Here is a 23,171-nt window from a genome sequence, read left to right as displayed (position 1 = left end):
CTATTACATGTATAAGGCTAAACTCTGTCTCCATTACTTGTATAAGGCTAAGCACTGTCTTCATCTCTTACACAAGGCTAAACATTGCCTTCATCTCTTATAAAGGGATAAACGTTGCTTTCATCCCTGCATAAGCCTAAACACTACCTTATATCATCTGCATGGCTAAAAGATCGCCCCATACTGCATATGCATGGCTGAAAGATTGCCTCATACTGCATTGCATAGCTGAAAGATCGCCCCATACTGCATTGCTTGGCTGAAAGATTGTCTCATACTGCATCTGCATGGTTTGAACATCACCCCATACTGCATTGCATGACTGAAAGATTGCCTCATACTGCATTGCATGGCTGAAAAATCGCCTCATACTGCATTGCATCATATTACATCTGCATGGCTAAAAGTTTGCCCCATACTGCATCTGCATGGTTGAAAGATAGTCTGATACTGCATTGCATCATATTGCATTTGCATGGCTAAAAGATTGCCCCATACCACATTGCTTGGCTGAAAGATCGCCTCATATTGCATTGCATGGCTGAAAGATCGCCACATACTGCATTGCATGGCTGAAAAATCGCCACATACTGCATCTGCATGGCTGAAAGATCGCCACATACTGCATTTCACGGCTGAAAGATCGCCACATACTGCATTGCATGGCTGAAAGATCGCTACATACTGCATTTCATGGGCTAAAAGATCGCCTCATACTGCATCTCATGGGCTGGAAGATTGCTCCATACTGGATTTCATGGGCTAAAAGATCGCCAAATTATCCAAAGGCGTCATACTCTAAAGGCACCACTTTCATGGCCGAGGACACCATTTCATGGCCTAAGGATCCGAATTTGCACATCATTATTCAAAGGTGTCATAGTTCAAAGGAATCATCTTCATGGCCTAAGAACACCATTTCATTGCCTGCAAATCCCTTATCATACGCTTCATGGCCCAGGACATCATCCTTATCGTCCGAAGACAACTTTCATAGTCCAAAGGGAATTTGCATCATGTTTAAATATTTTCAGTAAATTACATTCACCCTATTAAGGCTTACATGTGCTCACATAATAATTATCTTTTGTAGCAATACTTGAAGTTTGCAGGTACAAGACGGAAAATATCGTAACAAGTTCTTGTTATCAAACTAGGGCAATTTTCGCATCCAGTATCTCTCTATTTTTGATTTCTACTCAATTCCAACGTCACCGCCACTTGAGATTGGAATAATTTCTATAATTAACATCTCCTTGAAGTAGTAAGTGCGCGTTTATCCTCTTTATAATATTAGTTTTCACTACTTACTTCTCTTTCCTCAATTTTTGCAACCATCTCTACCTTACTCATAACCACATTACTTCCCAGTTCTATTTTCACCGCACAACCTTTCATTTTTATATGATCATAATATCCAGTATGATCATAATTCAATACTGGGCAAATTTTTAGGGATTCATGTCCTTCCCTAATCTAGAACTATATACGGCCTGATTCTCGTAAAGCCCAGGATATGTAGGCAACTCAAAAACCAGAGTTCGGCCACAATATTTTTTGAAAAAACTCTTAGTCCCTTTTGTTCTTAGACAACTATCTCATTAGTCAGACAAAATTGGCTACTACGTTAATTTCTTTGCCCGACAACTCTTTTATCATTTTCGGGCAAAGAGGGGAAACTGTTGCCGGCACATATGCCCCTTTTTGTCAACTTTTTAGTAGTACTTTCATCTAAAATCTTCCGCCAACTTTGTTGCCGGCACATATACCCCTTATCTCGTTCATCAAATCTTTATTTTTAGCCACTTCAATAATTTTTTCTTCTTTTCCTTTTCTATGTTATTTTGTTTCCTTGACTAATTCTCCTATTAAAGTCCTAAGGAAATATTTATTTACCTTGATTTGGAACCGAAATGTTAGCTCTATTTTAGAGATGCTTGAGGATTCTCATACTCTTCTTCCTATTTCGGCATCCGTAGATTCGAACTTATCAGTGAATGTGGACAGGTTTGAGGTAGACATTTCATTTGCTACTGATTGGATTATAATTTTGGAAGTTCAATTACATATGTTTCTCTCATGATTTTCGGTTCAATTACATATAAGTAAGTATTTAGTCCTTTTCTGTTAAAATAGGCACCACCGGCTCTTCTTCCCTATTTTAATACTCAAATCTCGCCCCAATCCTTGAGTTCCTTTTTGACAGAAATTTTGTTTTTATATTCTAAATATTTCTTTATTTGATTCGGGGTTTTTATAATTCTTTTCCATTATAGTGACACGACTTAAGTTTAATTCACTAGTATAAATACCACTAGTTCTATACATTGATGGGGGGGGGGGGGGGGGCTTCAGAATTACTTATTCACAACCATTATAACATTCTTATTAAGATTCATTATACGAGTGGCTTTTTCTATTCTTGCTTTGACGGTTGTAAGTCGAGGCAAAACTTGTTGCTTTTCATTCCTCTCGGCATTCAGATTCTTTCTTGTTGTTATTGTTCAAGTTCATCGCTACAGTTATTGGGTTTATTCTACTGTTGAACTCTATCCGCTAGCTATTTATTTGGATTTATGGTTTTCTTATTTCGGTACTTCGCGAAATGGTTAGTTTTCATGAACAACGCATTATGATTCTTTCATGTGCTAGTTGTTGTTAGAATAGATAGTAATCTTCTTTAATCTTTGTCCCTTTTTACTTTCTTTTGCAGGTTATTTACTTGGTTATGCTGAATGCCGTGCGACATTCCTTTGAAATGCATACCAAGTTGAAGCCCAGGTACGTCTCTTAAACTCTGTATGTGCATAATCTGGTGTGCTTAAACATGTTAACTTTCATAAGCGATTAATGTTTAATTGTCTAGGAGCATATCTATAGGATATTAATCTTTAGATATCATGACAATTCGCAATCAATAACCTGCAATGTTTGAAGCCCTGTTACAGCTATCCTTTGTTTTGGTTGAATGATTAAAGAACCTTAGTTAATTGCTAGAGATCCCACCTTTAGGAATCAATGGCAAATGAAGTCGACAATCTGTTTGTGGAAAAATCTATCTAGATCTATGTTCCTAATGTGCTCTTATATGCGTGATTGGCAAATGTCCTGAATTGTATCTTAGAGATCATGCAATTGAGGGTAATAAAATGGAGACCTTGTTTCTATCCAAGATATATATATATATTTCCTTGTAGTCTGTAAAGATATATGAACTACTTTGTAATAGTGAAGAAAGACTGCTTGGGATGGGGATATTGTGTGCTAAATGCCTATTTGAAGATTTTACTTATATGATTAGAATCTAACAGATAGGTATTGCATATAAGTAATATAAAATTATATTTCTTTACCAATCTTTATGACTTATGAGTAGTTGGGTTTTTAAGTAGACCGAGTCTTTTGTAACTCAATGCTCAAACTTACAAAAGGATTGACATGTTATTGGTAACTAATAAAAGGGTAAGGTATTCTAGATCTACTGAAAGTTAGTACCTAATTGGTTTTTGTCTACTTGAATCTATTCTAGTATTAAAATTATTTTATTAGCATTTGGTTCCATTCTAAAATCATCTGCAACTATTTGTATTTCGTTTTAAACTCATTCCGAAGTTTCAACATTCTCTGTGTGAGTAGCGTTGTCTTTCCTGATACCACTCATATCATCCAATTTGGTTTTTCCTTTGTTTTTGGGATCACTTGGAGGAGGAGGAGGTGGAGGACCTCGGGATCTGGTATGATATGCTGATAATGCAAGTATGCACGAACCAACCTTGGGGAATGGGAATAATCAAAAGAAAAAACAAAAGGTAACCAAGTCAGTAAGGAGTATTAAAAGGATGTTTGCGGTATTGCGGAATTATAAATTCGTGTCCTAATTTTGGGGACCTCATTATTCTCGAGGTAGGCCTAGCGATGCATAAACTTGGAGAAAATTGATGCCAATAATTATGTCATTCCATTAATGTGAAAATAAATCAAATCTTTGCCAAAACGACAAAAATAAGAGAGTTACTAATGGCATGTGCGTTATTACAATTGAAATCTAAACTAAACTAGAAAGCAATAAAACAACATTCTCCTAATCTACTCTGTCTCAGAAAGACCTTTCCCGTGCTTGGCTCGTTTGACTCCATCGATCAGATTCCCCAAATCGCTCATATCCAGGAATAGATAAGCCTTTGCTAGGAGCCCTCCTTCATTGCCATCCATGTTTTGATAGCCTGCAATCCTTTTCCTCATTTTCCCTTCAAGCTTCATCAATCCTTGCTCCAGATATTCCAGTCTTTCTGTTGACTTGGTGGCAATTTGCTTCCATTCGTTGATTGCTTCCATATTCAATTTGTGTTGCTCAAGATGCATAGCTTCAAATTCAAACACTCTCTTGTGTAACCTCCTATACTTAGCTTGTGCTTTAGCAACGTCATTTATGATCTTGTTTTTCAAATTAGTTCTCGGCTTGACGTCTCTTGCTATATCATCCACTAGCCATGATGGGTAGAAATACACATGACTAGCGTGATATTAGTCTGGCTCAATAGTATCCTTTTCCACAATGATTTTCTGGTTCCACATATGTTGTGCCTCAAACTTGAATGGTATAATGTCGCCTTTAAAGTCTATTTTGTACTGGACCATGTTGGAAACTCGAGGTATAACCTGTTTTCTTCCCGCTTTTCTCATTACCCTTATGGGAGCATAAGGATAAATTCCCCTTAACCCGATCAGTACTAGATGAGTAGTCTCTCTTGACCTGATGATGAACTCACAGCTAGGAAACCATTTGAACATCTAATGTACCTGCTTGTCCGTCAGATTGCTGAAGAAGCACACCCAACTCACAGCATTTCCAGGTTGTGCAAACTTGTCTGGGATAAATGTCATTCTCTTTGGGTGATGGTAAGTTTTGTAGTCATTCAATGTTCGACTCAAGATCTCCTGGCGATACTCTCCTCTTTGAAAATGTTCTAGTAACCAAACTTGCAGTAGCAGATTACAACCCTCGAATTGCCCGAACCCCTGCTTGCACCAATCTAGAGTACAGTACATTTTAGCCAAGATCATGGGGATAATAGTGTAGGTTTGCCCTCAATGCCTTCCATTAAGGTTCTAGCAACCATGGCTAGACGAGTATGGATCCTTCCCCCTTTCATTGGAAATATCAGAAACCCCAAGAAGCATATTATGAACATGTAGACTTGACGGTGCATCCAACCTAAGGAATTAATGGCGAGTTCATCATGATAAAGGCGGTATGACTTGATGTGCACATATCGTTCATAAAGAAATTCAAATGGAATGTACGACTTCTTCAGACAAAGCAGTTCATCATTTTTCTTGAAACCTAACATTTTCACAAAACCGCGAGGGGTGCGATTATCTGGCACCAGTAATCCGGGACTATCCCATGGAAAATTAGTGAAACCTCTTATTTCCTCCAAGAAAGGAGTTAGATATGGAAAAATTACCCAGGACCCTTCTTACGTGATTCTTGTTGCAAGGTGCGAGATTTTTCCACCAATCTAGCAGCAAAGGTGGGATGTTTTGGACCATGCCGAATTTAGGGACTTCGTTCTTCATTTTCTACAAACAAATAGAGTTAGCTTTCCCCCCCTTCAGATTTGACTATTTACATACTAATGATCAAAATTTTGGCATATTTTCTCCAAGTAATACATATAACGTGATAGTGTCCACTGGGATTATGGAAATCTCGGCGGACATTGGACAAGGCTTGCCTTAGAGGATTATCACGGGGACAACATTTTAACCCATACTAAGTTTGACATGATGCATGCACAGTTGATATTAGAGTGAGGTTTCTAGAAGAGTCTAGAATGGTACCCTCAAGCGGACAACTTGAGAGGAAAAGGCACGGAACCGTCGACTGCACCGCCGATCGACTAATTTTACCGCAAATAAGCCTTTCCAAATTTAAAGGATGATTTTGGAAGAGTGCTGACACTCATCAAGCGTCGCTATGGTATTAATTAGGCACGAGTGGAATATGATGTGGAGCATGCTTTATGCGAAAATAATTAACACATTGTCAAGTATTTGCATAATAAATAGAAAGCGATAAAGACAATATTAAGGTAAAACATAAAAAATATAAAAGAAAGACAAAGGAAAGAAGTTAGTTTGTGGGATATATGAGAAGGTAATAAAGCAAGCAAGGGAGTAGGGACGGGAGAGGCATAATGTAGCAATCTTTAAACGAATGAAGAGCAATTATAGTAATAAAGGTGAATAGGAGAGAGATATGCATGTTGTAACCAATTTAAGCAAGGAAGGGTGGAGAAGGGAAGGGATTTGCATATTGCCACAAATTCAAATGAAGGGAGAATAGGGAAGGGATGTGTATGCAACAATGAGTTAGACAAATAAGAGGAAAAATGGGAGCGGGATGTGCATGTAGCAACAAATAAAAGAATCACGTTTATCAGAGGAGACTAATTCATATAAGCCAAGTTTGTTATGGTAAGAGCCTAAATATATCCCTGGTAGAGTCGTCATGCTATTGCACCCCGTTTTCTCGCGAAAGCAGGTTTTGATGTGTGACAACTCTTATAAAGGAAGGGTTAAAAGAGAAGAGTCGCCACCTAACAATTTTTAAGGTATGTTAGGGCACTTATTTGCATATGACTCAGGTTTGACTAAATTGCATCACCAAAAATCGGGGTAAGAGCTCAAAATTACCTCGAAGAGAAGGTGTTAGGCACTCTTCGAGGTCCACAACTATGGGTCCCAACCGAACTTGAGTTACAAGAATTAGTCAGATAAACAAAGGTATAGAGAGCAACAAGTTTAAGAAACTTTATTATTATAAAAGACTTTGAATAACTGAGTACAATCACTTGATTAAAAAATAATGGGGAAATAAAATGGGGGTACCTAAGTTTTTTAGCCTAAAGGATCACCCCATGCAACATAAATAATACTTCGTAACTCCCTCAAGATGGGGTGTTACTCGTATTATTCAGCGGGCACATACTATCATCTCCTGTTACCCAATTACTATCTTTAAGTTATTACCTAAAACACATTAGTTAATTCTAAATTGTGAATTAGGCGTACACTACACGTCTCATACCTATGATCCAAAAGGCATTGGACCTCTGCTTTTTAAAGGCTCAAGTTAGCCTCTACAATTACACAAAAATGCACGTGGAAAACAAGTTTTCATGCTAGGAAATTTGAGACTAATGAGCTTAACTCCCTATGGGCATGATTTCTATGTGATAGGCATCAAGGCACGCAAGCAGATTCTGGCACCAGCGAGATTCATAGATGGGATTGCATAGGTTATTACACACTAATCATTGAGAAGGCAAATTCCTCAATTATTAATCCTATAATTGTTGCGACGAGGTGATTATGCAATAGAGAGAGTGGAAAATTAGAATTACTCAGACACTTGATAATGGCCTAGATGAGATACAAACAATGTTAAAGGGGCGTCATTACTAGTTATTAAGACACAGTGGCATCCTACAAGCAGGATTTTTAATGATTAACAATTGGGATTCTGATTTTATTGTTAAACCTTATAGGCATATTCTCTAGATGAAATATGAAATTCCATAATAAATGAAATGATTAGAGTCCTATAGGCATGATCTCTAGTGGATATGTTGTAGTAATGCAAATTAACGGAAAATTCAATACATATATTTCCTACGGGCATGGTTCTCTAATAACACATAGCAACAAAGATATTGGGACATTTGAGCTCATGCTTTACTAATAAACAAATAGTGCAAGTGTGTGTGTTTTCCTAATGGCGTGCTTTCTATAGTGTTCATAGAGAATGGACCATATAAGCAAACGCATCATTCAATCCAATAGATATATTTCCTACCCATTATACATTAATATTAGAATCTACCCCATCTCCTTTTACTACCACCCCAATCGTTTATACAAAGATTGTTATTACATACCCAAATTAATAATACAGTAATAATATTACATGGCAATAGATAGGCCTATAGCAGGCCCAAATAGAATAACTAAATACCCAGCCTTACTAGGCCTTCAAAACTTCTGGCATTGCAGACTTAGGCCTTTATCAAAAGAACCATAAGATCACAGGTCCATAGGGGATTCAGACCCCTTTCAAGGAGCTATAACACCAAGTATTGCATAACTTTGAACAACCAACATGAAACACAACACATGATAGGGAAGTAGAGCATTAGGGATAGTTTGGGCGTTAGAGGAATGACTAAAGCCAAACCCCTAGCATGTCAGAGTTCACAAGGGCCTCAAAATGGACCCTGATTAGTGCTCACACTAGGGGGAAACAAAGAACTTAGGTAGCCTTGGCTTTTAGCCGGCTAAGAATAGGAGTTCAGAATACCAGAGTAACAGGTAGGTAGGATGGATAAAAATTCCCAGAATTATCATACAACACAACTGGTCAAGTAGACCAGCAAATACAAGCCAGGTTCACATAGTCAAAGTACCACATAAACAATCATCATAGGAATTAGAATAAGAAACAGGTTTGCAAAACATAGGTTGCACTAGTTGAAGATTAAATGTCTAAATTAGGTTAAGCCTAACCTAATGTCATATTACTCCATACTTAGACATAATGGAGGGATACATATTTTGATAATTACATAAAGGAGAGAATGGAAAATGAACCAAAGCATACTGAAAACATGTTAACACAGGAGTAAGGTCCCAGTTATCAAAATATAGTGTTTGTCTTTTTAAAAAACCAGAATGGCATGAAACTAGTTTAGAACAATTTTTTAAGCAGCATTAAAGAGCATTCCACAGGACTTAGTAAAAAGTTCATTAAAGTAAAAGGGGATCTCCATATAGTTAAAGTATTATATAAACACAATATGCAGAAACAACATACAACCATAATAGTCAGGCTCATGTTGAAGTGATCCAAAACTAAACATGTTAAAATGCTATAGGGTACAAAACTAGTCTTAGGAGATAAGAGACCACCGAGTGCGAATCATAGTAAAGCATACCACAAGCAGTAGACGGAAAAGCAGATTACCATGACTGGTGAAAAAAGGATTGGGTTAAATATGCTAAAGGGCATGCTGATAGAGAGCAGGGTCAAAACATGTCAGATAATCAAACTATAATAGAAATCTAGAATTGGTTTAGCCATACGGTGAGTGAATACATTCATGCTTTGCACTTAATCCACTAGTTGACTAAAAGAAGTGCAAATTATGTGAGTAAGGCATATTCAAACAAAACACTAAATCAAACACATGAAGAGCCCTAAATAGTAGTAATTTTAACAAATTGAGTAGTCATAATTCAATAGAACCAGGCGTGCTTGAAACTAAAATTAAAGAGACCTAAAGAAGTAAAAAAAATTACACACAAACACAGCCCAGGAAAACATATTAAGTTGACTAATTTCAGGAATGAAAACATGTACAAACCATAGATGCTTAGGACTGAAATTGCAAAGTCTAGTAACTCAACGGTTAAGGGAAGAACAATAAAGAATAAATTTCCCCAGAAAACCCAGAATCCCTAATGCGTCAAAGTTCCCAAGATCTTCGATGAAACCAGGGTAGTGCTCGCAGCAGGAACGAGTTTAAGATGTTAATGGCCTTGGCTTTCAGCCAACCAGTACATTATAGCAAATAACAAAATAGAAAACCTCAAATTTTAGTAAAGGATCAATTTCAAAAGCTGTCCCAGAAGGGAAAATGAGGAGGTTTATATAGTAGTCAGAAATCGGGAAAACATATAAGGAAACAAGTAAAATAAACAATAAACAAGGAAAGAAAACATGCAAATCAGTTTGAAATCGATTTAAGAGAGAATTATGGTAAACCCTAGTTTTTTAGTAAAGGTTTAAATCACAAACATCCAAACAAAATCGGACTCACATAATATAGAATCAAATGCGTGTAGACGAAGTACGGTCTAGATTCAAGAAATAAGGCTCATTCAAACAGAATCGGAGAGGTAGTACTTGCCATATTTAGGCAAGTACTTAGTGATACCATGGAGAATCAACCAGTAGTGATAACACACAAATATGGTAAGTAAATAAGAGGAAAATTCCATTGTAGCCGGGATTAGGGGAAGATTTGGAGAAGGCGACGATTAGGGTTTTGGTGGGGGAGGAGCGTTTGAGGGCGGCTAGTTAGAGACAATGATCTCTAGGGTTTGGGGGTCGGGTTATAAGAGAAGAGGGGTTGATGGTTGTGATCCATTGACAATGTTTTATCAACGCCTGTGGATTAAAGGGTCTACGTCAATTTTGGACTGGGTAGGGTTGCTTGGGATTGGGGTTAGGGGTTATTGGGCTGAGGTTTGGGTTATCAACAATGATTTATAAAAATGCTTAATAAATAAAATAAAATATTGTTTATGCACTGAAAGGGGGGTAGGGCAAGGGCCAGAGGGTGGGACGGGACCCAAATGGGGTAAAAGGAACAAGGTAGCCTGTAGGTTGAGAATTGGATTGTGGAATATAGGGAAGTTTATGGGTAAGTCTATAGAGCTGGCGAAGATTCTCCAGAAGAGAAGGGTCAATATAGCGTACGTGCAAGAGACTAGGTGGGTAGGATTGAAGGCGAGGAATGTAGACGAGTATAAATTGTGGTTCTCCGGAGTCGTGAAGGGGAAGAAAAGAGTGAGCATTTTGGTGGATAGGGAGCTTAGAGAGTCGGTGGTAGAGGTTACATAAGTGAATGACAGATTGATGGCGACTAAGGTAGTAGTTGGAGGGAGCACTCTGAATGTCATTAGCGTTTACGCGCTGCAAACAGGCTTGGACGAGGAGGTTAAGAGGCGCTAGATGAGGTGGCGTGGGGGTATTCCGCCTACAGAGAAGCTATTCATAGAAGGGAATTTCAATGGTCATATTGGGTCATCTACTGGTGGCTATGGTGAGGTGCACGGTGGCTTCGGCTTTGGTGATAGGAACGGGGGTGGTACCTCACTGTTGGATTTTGCTAGAGCTTTCGAGTTGGTGATCGTGAACTCTATGTTCCCGAAGAAGGAGGAACATTTGATTACTTTCCAGAGTATGGTGGCTAAGACTCAGATTGACTATCTCCTCCTCAGTACGAGTGATAGGGGGTTGTGCGAGGATTGCAAGGTGATACCGAGTGAGAACCTCACAACTCAACATAGGCTCCTGGTCATGGACGTCGGTATCTTGTTGAAGAGGAAGAAGAGGTTTGTATGGGGTCAGTCGAGGATCAGGTGGGGAGATTTGTCTAAGGATAAAGCGCAGGATTTAGAGTGGCAGCTGATGAATATGGGTGCCTAGAAGAGTAGTGGGGACGCTAGCGCTATGTGGATGGCGACGGAGAACTGTGTAAGGAAGGCAGCAAGAGAGGTGTTGGGAGTTTAAAAAGGTTACTCTGGTAGACACCAAGGCAACTGGTGGTGGAATGACGTGGTCCAAGGTAAAGTGGAAGCCAAGAAAGCGGCTTACATTAAGTTAGTAAAGAGAACCGACGAGGATCAGAGGAGAGAAAACAGAGGCCAAGATTGCTGCTGTCAGAGGAGAGCAAACAGAGAGCAAAGATATAAGGAGGCTAGGAAGGAGGCGAAATTAGCGGTCACAGAGGCCAAGACTGCTGCTTTTGGTCGGCTTTATGAGGAACTTGAGGGCAAAGGAGGGGACAAGAAGTTATTTTGCCTGGCCAAAACGAGGGAGAAGAAGTCTCGTGACATGGATCAAGTGAGGTGCATCAAAGACGAAGGCGGTCAAGTATTGATGGAAGAGGCCCAAATTAGGCAAAGATGGCAATCGTACTTTCATAAACTTTTGAACAAAGAGGGGAATGGAAACATCGTGTTAGGGCATTTGGGGCACTCCGAGAGTCACCGAGACTTTAGGTATTGTAGCGCATTAAGGTTGAGGAGGTCATGGGTGCAATGGGTAAGATGAGTCGGGGCAAAGCGACCGGACCAGATGAGATTCCAGTAGAGTTTTGGAGATATGTGGGTAGAGCAGGCTTGGAGTAGCTAACTGGGTTGTTTAATGTTATCTTCAGGAAAAAGAGGATGCCTGATTAATGGCGGTGGAGTATAATGGTTCTGGTGTACAAGAACAAAGGGGATATCCAGAATTGTAGCAACTATAGGGGTATCAAGTTACTATGTCATACCATGAATGTTTGTGAGAGGGTGGTGAAAGGGAGGATAAGAAGGGCGGTGTCTATATCGGAAAACCAGTTCAGGTTCATGCCAGGTCGTTCTACCATGGAAGCTATCCACCTTATGAGGAGGTTGGTGGAAATATACAGGGATAGGAAGAGGGATTTGCATATGGTGTTTATTGACCTAGAAAAGGCGTATGACAAGGTCCCTAGAGACGTCCTTTGGAGGTGTCTGGAGGTGAAAGGTGTGTCGATGGCTTACATTAGGGTGAAAAAGGATATGTATGATGGAGTTATGACTCGGGTTAGGACTGTGGGAGGTGACTTAGAGCCTTTCCCGGTTGTTATGGGGTTACACCAAGGATCGACACTCAGCCCGTTCTTATTTGCTCTGGCGATGGACGTACTAACACACCATATCCAAGGAGAGGTTCCATGGTGTATGTTGTTCGCTGATGATATAGTTTTGATTGATGAGATGCGAGGTGGCGTTAATGGGAGACTGGAGGAATGGAGGCACGCCTTGGAGTCTAAAGGTTCCAGAAGATGAAATAGCAGAAATGAGGATATTGGGATGGATGTGTGGGCACACTAGGCTGGATAAGATTAGGAATGAAGATATTCGGGAGAGGGTGGGCGTGGCTCTCGTGGACGACAAGATGCGGGAAGCGCGACTTAGATGGTTCGGACACGTGCGGAGGAGAAGCCTAGATGCATCGATTAGGAGGTGTGAGCGGTTGACTTTGGCAGGTACGAGAAGAGGCAGAGGGCGGACAAAGAAGTATTGGGGCGAGGTGATCAGGCAGGACATGGCGCGACTTCAGATTTCCGAGGACATGGCTCTTGATAGGAACATGTGGAGGTCGAGCATTAGGGTGGTGAGCTAGGGGGTAGTCGAGAGTTCTTCCCTCTTTATACCGGGTAGACTAATAGAGTTTTGTTTAGGTTTGTTAGCGATTTATGTCGTGTTCATCGAAGTTGTTATTTTCTTTCTTGCATCTTTTGTTGTTACATGCCTTTTCTTTTGTTTCTTTTCTGATATTATTGTCTCTCTTGTTGAGCCGAAAGTCTCCTAGAAACAGCCTCTCTACCATTTTCGGGGTAGGTGTAAGGTCTACGTATACTCTACTCTCCCCAGACCCCACTAGTGGGATTTTACTGGGTATGTTATTGTTGTTGTATTATAAAATATAAATATGCTATTTTGGCATAAGATAATATAAAATTTATATGAATATAGGTCATTATTGTGAAATTAGACAAATAGCTTAAAAATTCTAATGTAATTATATATAATGAAATAAAATATTTGAAACATATATTATAGGTGTAAAGATAATTATTTTAGGTAGCTAAGTCGTCACAAAGTGATTTGAGGGATAATTATTAAATATTTATTTAATAAAAATATAAAAGAAATTAATTTTGTGCTTTAAAAATTATGAAAAATTATAGAAAATGCTTGTATAGGTTCGTAAACTAAATAATGATGCAAACATGCTATTTTGAGAGTATATATATATATTTTAAAAATATGAGGGCAAAATTGGGTTTCAATAGCCGAAATGTACTTATAGTACTCGTAATGACACCAAATTTTGCGTGAAAGTATTAAATAATATTATGGAACTATTCACGATCTCGGAATCCTATTTTCACATCGATATTACCAAAACCCGCTCCAAACCAAATTTAAAGAACTTCAAAGTTCTTCAAGAACCAACTTTCGCTATTATGCACCAAAACACTTCCGGGTCATCCAAAACTTGATCCGAACATACGCCCAAGAATGAAATTATCATACAAACCTATTGGAACCGTCAAATACCAATTCTGAGGTTGTTTACTCAAAATGTTGACCAAAGTCAAACTTGGCCTTTTAAGCCAACCTTAAGAAATCAAGTGTCCCGATTTTAACCCAAACTCTTCCAAATCCCCAACCAACATCACCACAAGTCATAAATCAGTAAAAGCAAGTACGAAAAGTCTTATTAAGGAGTATAGGGTTCTAGAAAGGAAAATAATTGGTCGGGTCGTTACAAAATGGATGAAGGCTAATAAATTGAGCCTTATGATCATGAAGTGATTCATTTCTGATCATATAAAAGGTGCAATTAAGGATAATGGAAATGCAAAGGATTTCTTGAATACCATTGGACAGAAATTCGTAGAATCTGATAAAACTGAGATAGGTAGCCTGCCATAAAGCATGACCTTGCGGGTAGTGTCCTTGATCATATTATGAAATTGGTTAATATTGCTACCAAACGGAATAATTTAGGTGCAACTATTATCGATGATTTTCTTGTTCATCAATCCCCAAGGTCCCTTCCTGAGCAATTTGACCAGCTTAAGACAACCTATAATGCACAAAAAGATAAGTGGAGTGTTGATGAGCTTATCACTATTTGTGTGGTAAGGAAGGGAGGATCCGAAAGGAAAAAGTTGAGAATGTAGTGAAACTTGTTAGTTCGTCAAGATCAGCTGATTATCCCTCTTATAAAAGAAAAGGTGGACCCAAATTTTATAAAAAGAAACACCGTCAGTCTCATCATCGAAGAGGTTATAGTGGTCATGCTAGTAAGCCTAGTGGTAACCAAGGTCAGTCTCATAACCTTATTGGTCTTCAAGCTGTAAATAAGAAAGAAATCAAGTGCTGGGATTGCAAACAAGTATGTCATAAGAAAGCTGGTTGTCCTCTGAAAAAGAAATCAAGTAATCTTTTGGTTTTTGTCGACTTTGAAACTAGTCTTATTCATATTCCTTTAAATTCCTGATGGTTGGATAGTGGTGAAACTATTCATGCAACCAATGACTTACAGGATCTAGTAAGCATACAGAAGCCAAAAAATGATGAAGACAGTATTGTTGTGGGCAATGGAATCAAAGCAAAAGTAGAGTTTATAGGGACTGCTATTTTGCCTTTTAAAAATAATTCTAGTATTCTCTTGGAAAATACTATTTTTTAACGTCTATGATAGGGAAATTAGATTCAGTTTCACTTTTGAAAAAATCTGGTTATTCATTTCAACAAAATATTGGTATTATTAAGATTTTTTTATGATTCACATATTGTTGCTGATGCTTTTTTCAAAGATGGTTTGTATCGCTTGAATGTGTTGAATGAATATTTTCCTGCAATGCTTGTTGAAAATATTGCTCACAAAAGGTCTGCTATGAGTAAAACGTCTTATATGTTATGGCATAGGGGTCTTGGTCATATTTCTAAAGCAAGAATTGAACGATTGGTAAAGAAAACTATTTTACTTGTTCTTGATCCAAAAGATTTTAAAACTTATGTGGATTGTGTTAAAGCTAAAATGACCAAGGTTAAGAAAGAGGGTTCCACTAGGAGCTATGAGCTCTTAGAAATTAATTATACTGATATTAGTGGACCTTATGTATCTACTTTGACCAATCATAAGTATTTTTTTACTTTTATTGATGACTTTTCAAGATATTATTACATATATCTTTTAAAAAAGAAGTCCGAATCACATGATAAGTTTAAAATTTACAAGACTAAAGTTGAAAAACAACTTGGAAAGTCCATTAAGGTAGTGAGGTCTGACTGCAGTTGTGAGTACTATGAAAAATACGATGAGTCTAGTCAATGTATGGTACCTTTTGCATTATTTCTGCAAGAATGTGGGATAATAGCACAATACACCATGACAGGTACTCTTGAGCAGAATGGTGTAACTGAAAGGCAAAATCGCACTCTCATGGAAATGGTGAGAAATATGTTGGCAAGAACTTGCCTACTTGAGTATTGGTGAAGCCTTAAAAATAACTACCTACATCGTGAAAGAGTTCCTACAAAATCTGTCTCAAAACTCCTTTTGAACTATGGACAAACCGAAAATCTAACTTGAACCATTTTCACATTTGAGGATGTTCAGCTGAAGTTCATATTTATTCACCCACAGAAAAGAATATTGATCATAAAACTATCAGTTGTTTCTTTTTGGGATATCTTCATCACACTAAAGGTAGGTTTTTCTGTCCTGGGCATGGCACTAGAATCATTGAGTTTGTTAATGCAAAATTCCTAGTGCAAGATGTTTGTGATTGTGAAGTTTATGTAGGAAGAAAATTGTCTTGAAAGAGAAAAAAGTCATTGTCCCTATAGTTGTTGTACATGAAAAGGTGGTAAACCAACCTATTCATGAGGGAGAGAATCAAGGGAACAATGATGGGGATCCCATGATCCTTGAGCATAATGATCTACTCCATAGGTCACAAAGAGAAAGAAGATCGCCATTTCTAATGATTTTATTGTGTTTGTGACTGATAATCTTAGTAATATTAGAGAGTTGGGTGATCCTTTATCATATGTTTATAAATGGTGTGAAACAACGAAAGATAAAATATGCTCTATGGAACACAATGGAGTGTGGGTGTTAATTGAATTGTCTATAGGTTTTAAGCCTATTGGTTGCAATTGGGTATTTAAAACCAAAAGTGACCCTAAGGGAAATATAGAAAATTTTAAAAGCAAGGTTTGTTGCTAAGGGTTACACTCAGAAAGAAGGTATTGATTATAAAGAAATATTTCTCATGTTTCATCTAAGGATGCATTTAGAGTTGTGATGGCTCTTTTGGCTCGTTTACATAGTTCAACATGAAGGGTTTAAAGGAGCGGGTAAAGAACATCTAGTGTGCAAGCTTAATAAATCTATATGTGGGCCTAAACAAGCTTTCAGTCAATCGTACTTGAAACTCGACGAAATCATTACAAGATTCAAATTTTTGAAAAATAATCTTGGTGAATGTGTTTATATCAAAATAAATTATGGTTCTCTATGTTGATGACATTCTGCTTGCCACAAATAATTTGGCCTTGATGAATGTAATGACCTGACCGATCATTTTGAGCTCTAACATGTCATTTGTCGGTTTGAGGCCTTGAGTAGTTTCACTTTATATATTATGACTTGCATGTGTGGTTGGTTTTGATTTTCGAGGAGTTTTGAGTTAATTTTGAAGAATAACTCTCAATTCAAAAGCTTTAAGTTGGAAGAGTTGACCAAGGTTTGAATTTTGAGTAAACGACCTCGAAATCTGGATTTGAAGGTTCTTATTGATTCGTAAGGTGATATTGAACTTGGACATAGGCTCAGGTTAAGTATCGGATGGTAAGGTAGTGTTTCGATGCTTAATATCGGAAGTTAGTATTTTGAAGGTTTTGAAATTTGCTAAGTTTTACTTGGAATGGATTTTGGCGATGTTGGACCCTGGGTGGTGTTCCAGGACCTTGGATAGGTTAATTTTATTGATTGGAACTTTTGCATGAAGTTTGGTTGTGATCCGAAATGTCTAAGTGTGATTGGGACGCATTCGGCGAAGTTTGAATGTTTGAAAATTAAGAGAAGGATTTTCATCGTCAATTCATGGTTTTTATATTTTTTTGTAGCATTTAGAGCCTTTGGATAAATTTGGATAACGTATTGGCACTTTTTGGTGTGACTGGACGGGGTCCCGGGGCCTCGGGTGTATTTCAGACAAAGTTTGGTGATTTGTTGTTGTTGGCGATGGTTTCTAGTGTTGTTCTTTACAAATACGGAGGGATGTACACGTTTGCAAAAAAAGGATTTTGGTTGCTATGATTTGTGCTACGAGTTCGCGATGGAGGCCTCGCGTTCACGAAGGTGTGGGGCGGAGGTTCATCGCGTTAGTGACAAGGGAGTCGCGTTCGCGTAGCTGAAGCTGGCCTGGAGACGTTAGCCTTCACGTTCGCGTAGGAGTGGCCGCATTCGCGAAGGGAGGGCTTGGTAAGCATCACGTTCGCGGGCCTTGTCTTGCGTTCGTGAAGAAGAATTTTGGAGTTGGATCTGGCTTTGATTCGCGAACACAAGGGACATGTTGCATTTGCGAAGAAGGTTCGACTGGACAAAATATTTTTATTTCGGGACTTAGCCCATTCTCACTTGGTTGGGTGATTTTTGGAGCTCTTTGAGGGGATATTTTCATCATCTTTTATGAGGTAAGTTATTCCACTTGTTGTAAGTTAAATACATGGATTATATATGGATTTAAACATGGAAATTGGTAGAAATTGTGGGATTTTGGAAGAAAACCTAGAAATGGTAATGTTGGATTTTTAACCATGAAATTGGATAGGGAATTAGGGACAAATTATGATGTTATGGGTAGTAGTTATCTTCGATAATTTTCGGAATCCGGACACGTGGGCCCGAAGGTTGACTTGGTTGACTTTTCGAGTAGAGTTGCAAATTGTTATAAATTGTTAAATTACAAGTATTGGAGTATATTTTATTTGGTTCGCACGTTGTTTGATTAGTTAGGCTTCGTTTGGCGTCGATTTGAGATGTTAGAGATGTGTTGGAGCCAGCTATCGGATTACAGAGCAAGGTAAGTCTCATGTCTAACCTTCTGAGAGGTAAAATACCCCGTAGGTGTTAAATTTGTTATTTGCAAATAGCTATGGGTGCTACGTACGTATGAGGTGATTAGAGTCCGTACGTAGCTAAAATAATTTTTATGTTCGGGTAGACTTAAGACTTTATCATGTAATATTTGTATTATCTAAACTCAACTTTTTTGTTTAATTACTTAAATTTATAATTGAAATTTGATTAGGGATTATTTTAGGTCGGGCTTCATTCCTTGAGTGTTGGCGGAATACTTGATTGTTGGTAAAAACTATGCTTTCTTTATGTGCCCATCCTTGTGTTGAAATTGTTTAATCCATTGTTCGAAGAGTTTATTTATTCCTATAGATTGGATTGCATGCCTCGACAGTGATATGACATTATTAAGGATCGGGTCGTACGACCTCATCTAGTAATTTTGAGATGCATCCATGGATCGAGCTGTACGACCACGACAGTGCATGTACACGACTATTATGGATCGGGACGTACAACCTTAGCATAATTCTTGCGTAATATCGTTAGGAGTCTGAATATTCATGAGATTTTCCTTTTGATTTGAGACTTGGAATTTATATGATATTTATTATCTATTTGAGATAGCACATGAAATTTGAGGAATTCATACTGTCATTATGTTGGAGGATAATGTTAGTTACAATTTATTACCTCATCATTACCATTATGTTTCATATCTATTTATAATTCATTGTATTGATTTATTGGACCACTAGTAAGTGTCGATGTTGACTGCTCGTTACTTCTTCTCCGGGGTTAGGCTAGATAGTTACTCGTATGCGTTGATTTACGTACTCATACTATGCTTCTGCACTAATTGTGTAGGTACTGGGGCATGTACTTTTGGTGGTCATTTGCGCATGGGCGCAACTGTTGAGGGACTTTACTGTGAGTTTCATTCTATATTACGATCAGTAGCACACAGAGTCTCCAGCATATTCATTTATTTTTTCATGTCTATTTTACATTCCAGACAGATATTGTATTAGTATTGTACCTTCTGGTGGATGATCATGCACTTGTGACACCAGATTTTGAGGATTTTAAATTTTTCTCTTGATTGTATTCCTCTATGATTTTTTTTTTCCGATTTATATTTTTGCCTTATTCGGACATTTAAAATAGTAATATCTATATTTTCTATAAAAATAAGCAATTGCAACTCCTTATTTCTTTAATTTCTTCGAAATCTTTTTTGGATTAACTATTAACGTGTTGAATATATTTGTTGGCTTGCTTAAGGATGGAGTTGGGCGCCATCACGGTCTGTAGTGGGATTTGGGTCGTGACAGTTTAGTATCAGAGCACTAGGTTCACTTAGGTCTCACGAGTTATGAGCAAGTCTAGTAGAATCTTGCAGATCAGTACGGAGACGTCTGTGCTTATCTTTGATAGGCTACAGGACTTTTAGGAGAACTTTCCTTTCTTGATTCATCATCATGCAATTTGATTTCATTTAAGCTTATGTATTCAATTCATTCCTTCTCATTCTTACATGGTGTCGAGCATTCGGTCTCAGTTGGTCACCTACGAGTTGTGGAGATGCTACAAATATGGTGCAGGATGTCTTTCCCTATATTGGCGGGCATATTATTATCTTCGCCTTGTATACGGTGAAATCGGGGAGCCCAATTTCTCGACATCGAGGCACCTCAGAAAACCATCTCAAAGTCTCGAGGTTACAAGGTTATGGTCGAGTCTCCTCCCTCGGGGTTCGTCGAGGCCCGATCTTGGGACAACGTTGACCTCGGCCACGGTATAAATGGGGCTTTCCCAAGGCACGTGGCTAGGACTGACAGGACTACCCTAGCCCTTAGTCAGGATGTCTTCTAGCTGTCCCATTTTCGTTTCATTATCATTAATGTATTTTGTACTATGTTGGGATTCCCCTCCTATATAAAGGGGATCCTTGTCATTTTGTAGAACCCTGTTGCTTCAGTTGCTCCACATAAAATATACAAGAACTTTCTATTTGCTCTCTAACATATTCTCTTTATATTATTGCCTTCATTTATTATCTTCATATTCGTTCATCATTTATTGCTTATCATTGGCCATAAAGAGCCTTCATTGATTTATCTTCAACTGTTAGTCATATCCCCCCTTTATAGCTCATAGTCAAGCTCCGGAATCAACCTTGAGGCTCCGAATCAGCAAGCTCGAGGCCTCGATAATTTACCCATCCGTCTGGTTATCACTTTGCTCCTTGCTCTTATCTCGTTTCCAAACATCACACATAGCATCAACCGCTTAACAAACTAGCATAAAATAGATCATGTATTTTTAGAGTACCATTACCAAATTTAATTGTTATTACCATTTTCACGGTAAACAGTTTGGCGCCCACCGTGGAGCTAAAAATAATAGTGATTATTCAACGCAAGTTATCTTTCACGTTTTTATTGTCCAAGATCTTTGATTTCAGGTCAAAATGTCTAACTCAGTGAATGGAGGCAAAAACAACAATCTTGAGGACCACAGAGAAAATGGTGTGGACGTTCCAGGTGTTTGTGTGCCACCACAACACCCTGGGAATGCGCCAGAACCAATCCCCATAGACGCAGTCTCACGCGACGCCCAACAGGTCGATATAAGCTCGCATACTGACAGGAGTGTGCGTCAGGGAGATCCACAAGAAGCTTAGAAAACCCCGACCAGGGAAGAGCATGAGGTTAGTCTTCATGTTATTTTTGAAATGTTGCAGGCACAACAACTAGCTATTGCTCAGCTGCAAAGTCACCAGAAAACTCCCAGCACGATAGCACTGGGGACAGCTCCCCCAGCCGAACAGGTACCGGAGAGATCGAACAATAACAGCTCGATGACCGATCCCGCCATTGTAAGAATGCTCGAGGACCTCACCAAAAGGATCGAATTGGGCGAGAAAATGAGAGAAGCCAACGATAATAAGGTCAAGACCTACAACTCTAGGGTCGACAAAATTCCGGGCGCACCCCGAGTCCTGAAAAATGTGGATTCGAAAAAGTTCATACAAAGGCCGTTCCCAGGGGCTCCCAAAATACAATGGGACATCAGACCCCAATGAGCACGTTACTGCTTACACTTGAGCAGTGAAGGGTAGCAACATAAAAGACGACGAGATTGAGTCCGTCTTACTGAAGAAGTTCGGGGAAACACTCTCGAAGGGGGACATGATGTGGTATCACAATAGCTCCTAACTCCATAGACTCATTTGCCATGCTGGCAGACTCCTTAATAAAAGCACATGCCAGTGCGATCAAAGTAGCAACAAGGAAATCAGACATCTTCAAGATCAAGCAAAGGGAGAACAAGATGTTGCGAGAATTCGTATCCCACTTTCAAACGGAATGAATGGAACTACCACTGGTCTCCGACGAGTGGGCAGTGCAGGTTTTCATTCATGGTCTGAATGAACGAAGCTCGATGGCTTCGAAACAACTAAAAGAGAATCTGGTCGAATATCCAGTCGTGACCTGGTCGGACATCCACAACCAATACCAGTCAAAAATTAGGGTCGAAGATGACCAGCTAGGAGCCCCCTCAGGCTCAGTATACCCAAGTAGGCTTTTGGCGAAGGAGCCAAAGCCAAACAAAGAAAGATATCAACCATACACTGAAGATAGGACGAACTCCCTGAGGCGCAACCCACCTCGCAATGATCGAAAGATAGACCAAGGACAGGATCCTTGGGGACTCATCAACACAACCAGATTCGATAGGAACATAGGGCCAATGGGGGTGCCTCACTTATCAGAATACAACTTCAATGTCGATGTGTCAGACATCGTGTTCCCATCAGCAAAATCAAAGACGCCAGATGGCCCAGACCTGTACAATCGGATCCTTCAATGAGGAACTATAATCTAGTATGCGAGTTTCACAACACGCACGGACATAGGACCAAAGATTGTCGGCAACTCCGGGAGGAAGTGGCCCAGTTACTCGACAATGGCCATCTTCGGGAATTCCTCAGCGACTGAGCCAAAAACCAGTTTCAAGAAAGGGAAACTACCGAAAATAACAAAGCAGACGAGCCGCAACATGTCATCCACATGATCTTTTGAGATGGCCGCCACTAGCTAAAATGCCAAAGTCCCCTCAAACAGAGGGACTAAAAGATAAATTAACGAAAAAATAGTAGTCGCGACACTATCTCCAAGGTTTGACAGCGTCATCTCCACTAAGGTATAACCATCTCCTTTTATTTTATATTATATTTCATGTTGACCCTTATGCAGGCGCCCGACCGAAGCATTCAAAGCGCTGACCCAACTCAAAGACCTTAAGGTTTTAAAGCATCTGTTGCACTCTTTTCCTTCAACCGGGTTTCATCCCGAGAAGGGTTTGGCAAGATTTTTAACGAGGCAACATCCATATGCTACCTTAGGAAAATCTAACAAGTGTTCAAGGATTTTTTGCAATCAACCTCGAACACTGGGGGCATCCCCCCCGGAAGGCCATCCGCTCGGAAAAGCCAAGAAACACCAAATGGGGTCCCAATCGGAAAATGATGTACCGGGCCAAATGGTCAAACGAACCGTGCCCGTATAGTCGGGCCCCCGACAGTAAAAACATGTACACTTGTACCAAACAATTGAAGAATATCTTTTATCAAAGCATCTCGCACTCCAAAAGAAGCTCGGCACCTCCGCAAAAGTGACTT

The 23,171-nt window shown here is 39.0% G+C and overlaps 1 long non-coding RNA gene across 1 annotated transcript; it reads left to right on the top strand.

Moving 5' to 3' along the window:
* Window positions 1-1,777: 1,777 nt before the first annotated feature.
* LOC142181479 (uncharacterized) lies at window positions 1,778-19,568 on the top strand. Its single transcript, XR_012710134.1, has 3 exons — window positions 1,778-2,014; window positions 2,714-2,781; window positions 19,352-19,568. It is a non-coding gene; the product is annotated as an uncharacterized LOC142181479 (long non-coding RNA).
* Window positions 19,569-23,171: the final 3,603 nt, after the last annotated feature.

Source organism: Nicotiana tabacum, chromosome 6 (genome assembly GCF_000715075.1).
Source record: "Nicotiana tabacum cultivar K326 chromosome 6, ASM71507v2, whole genome shotgun sequence".
Lineage (NCBI taxonomy): Eukaryota > Viridiplantae > Streptophyta > Magnoliopsida > Solanales > Solanaceae > Nicotiana > Nicotiana tabacum.
Note: the sequence above shows the minus strand (reverse complement) of the source record. Positions and strands in the feature narration are given on the sequence as shown.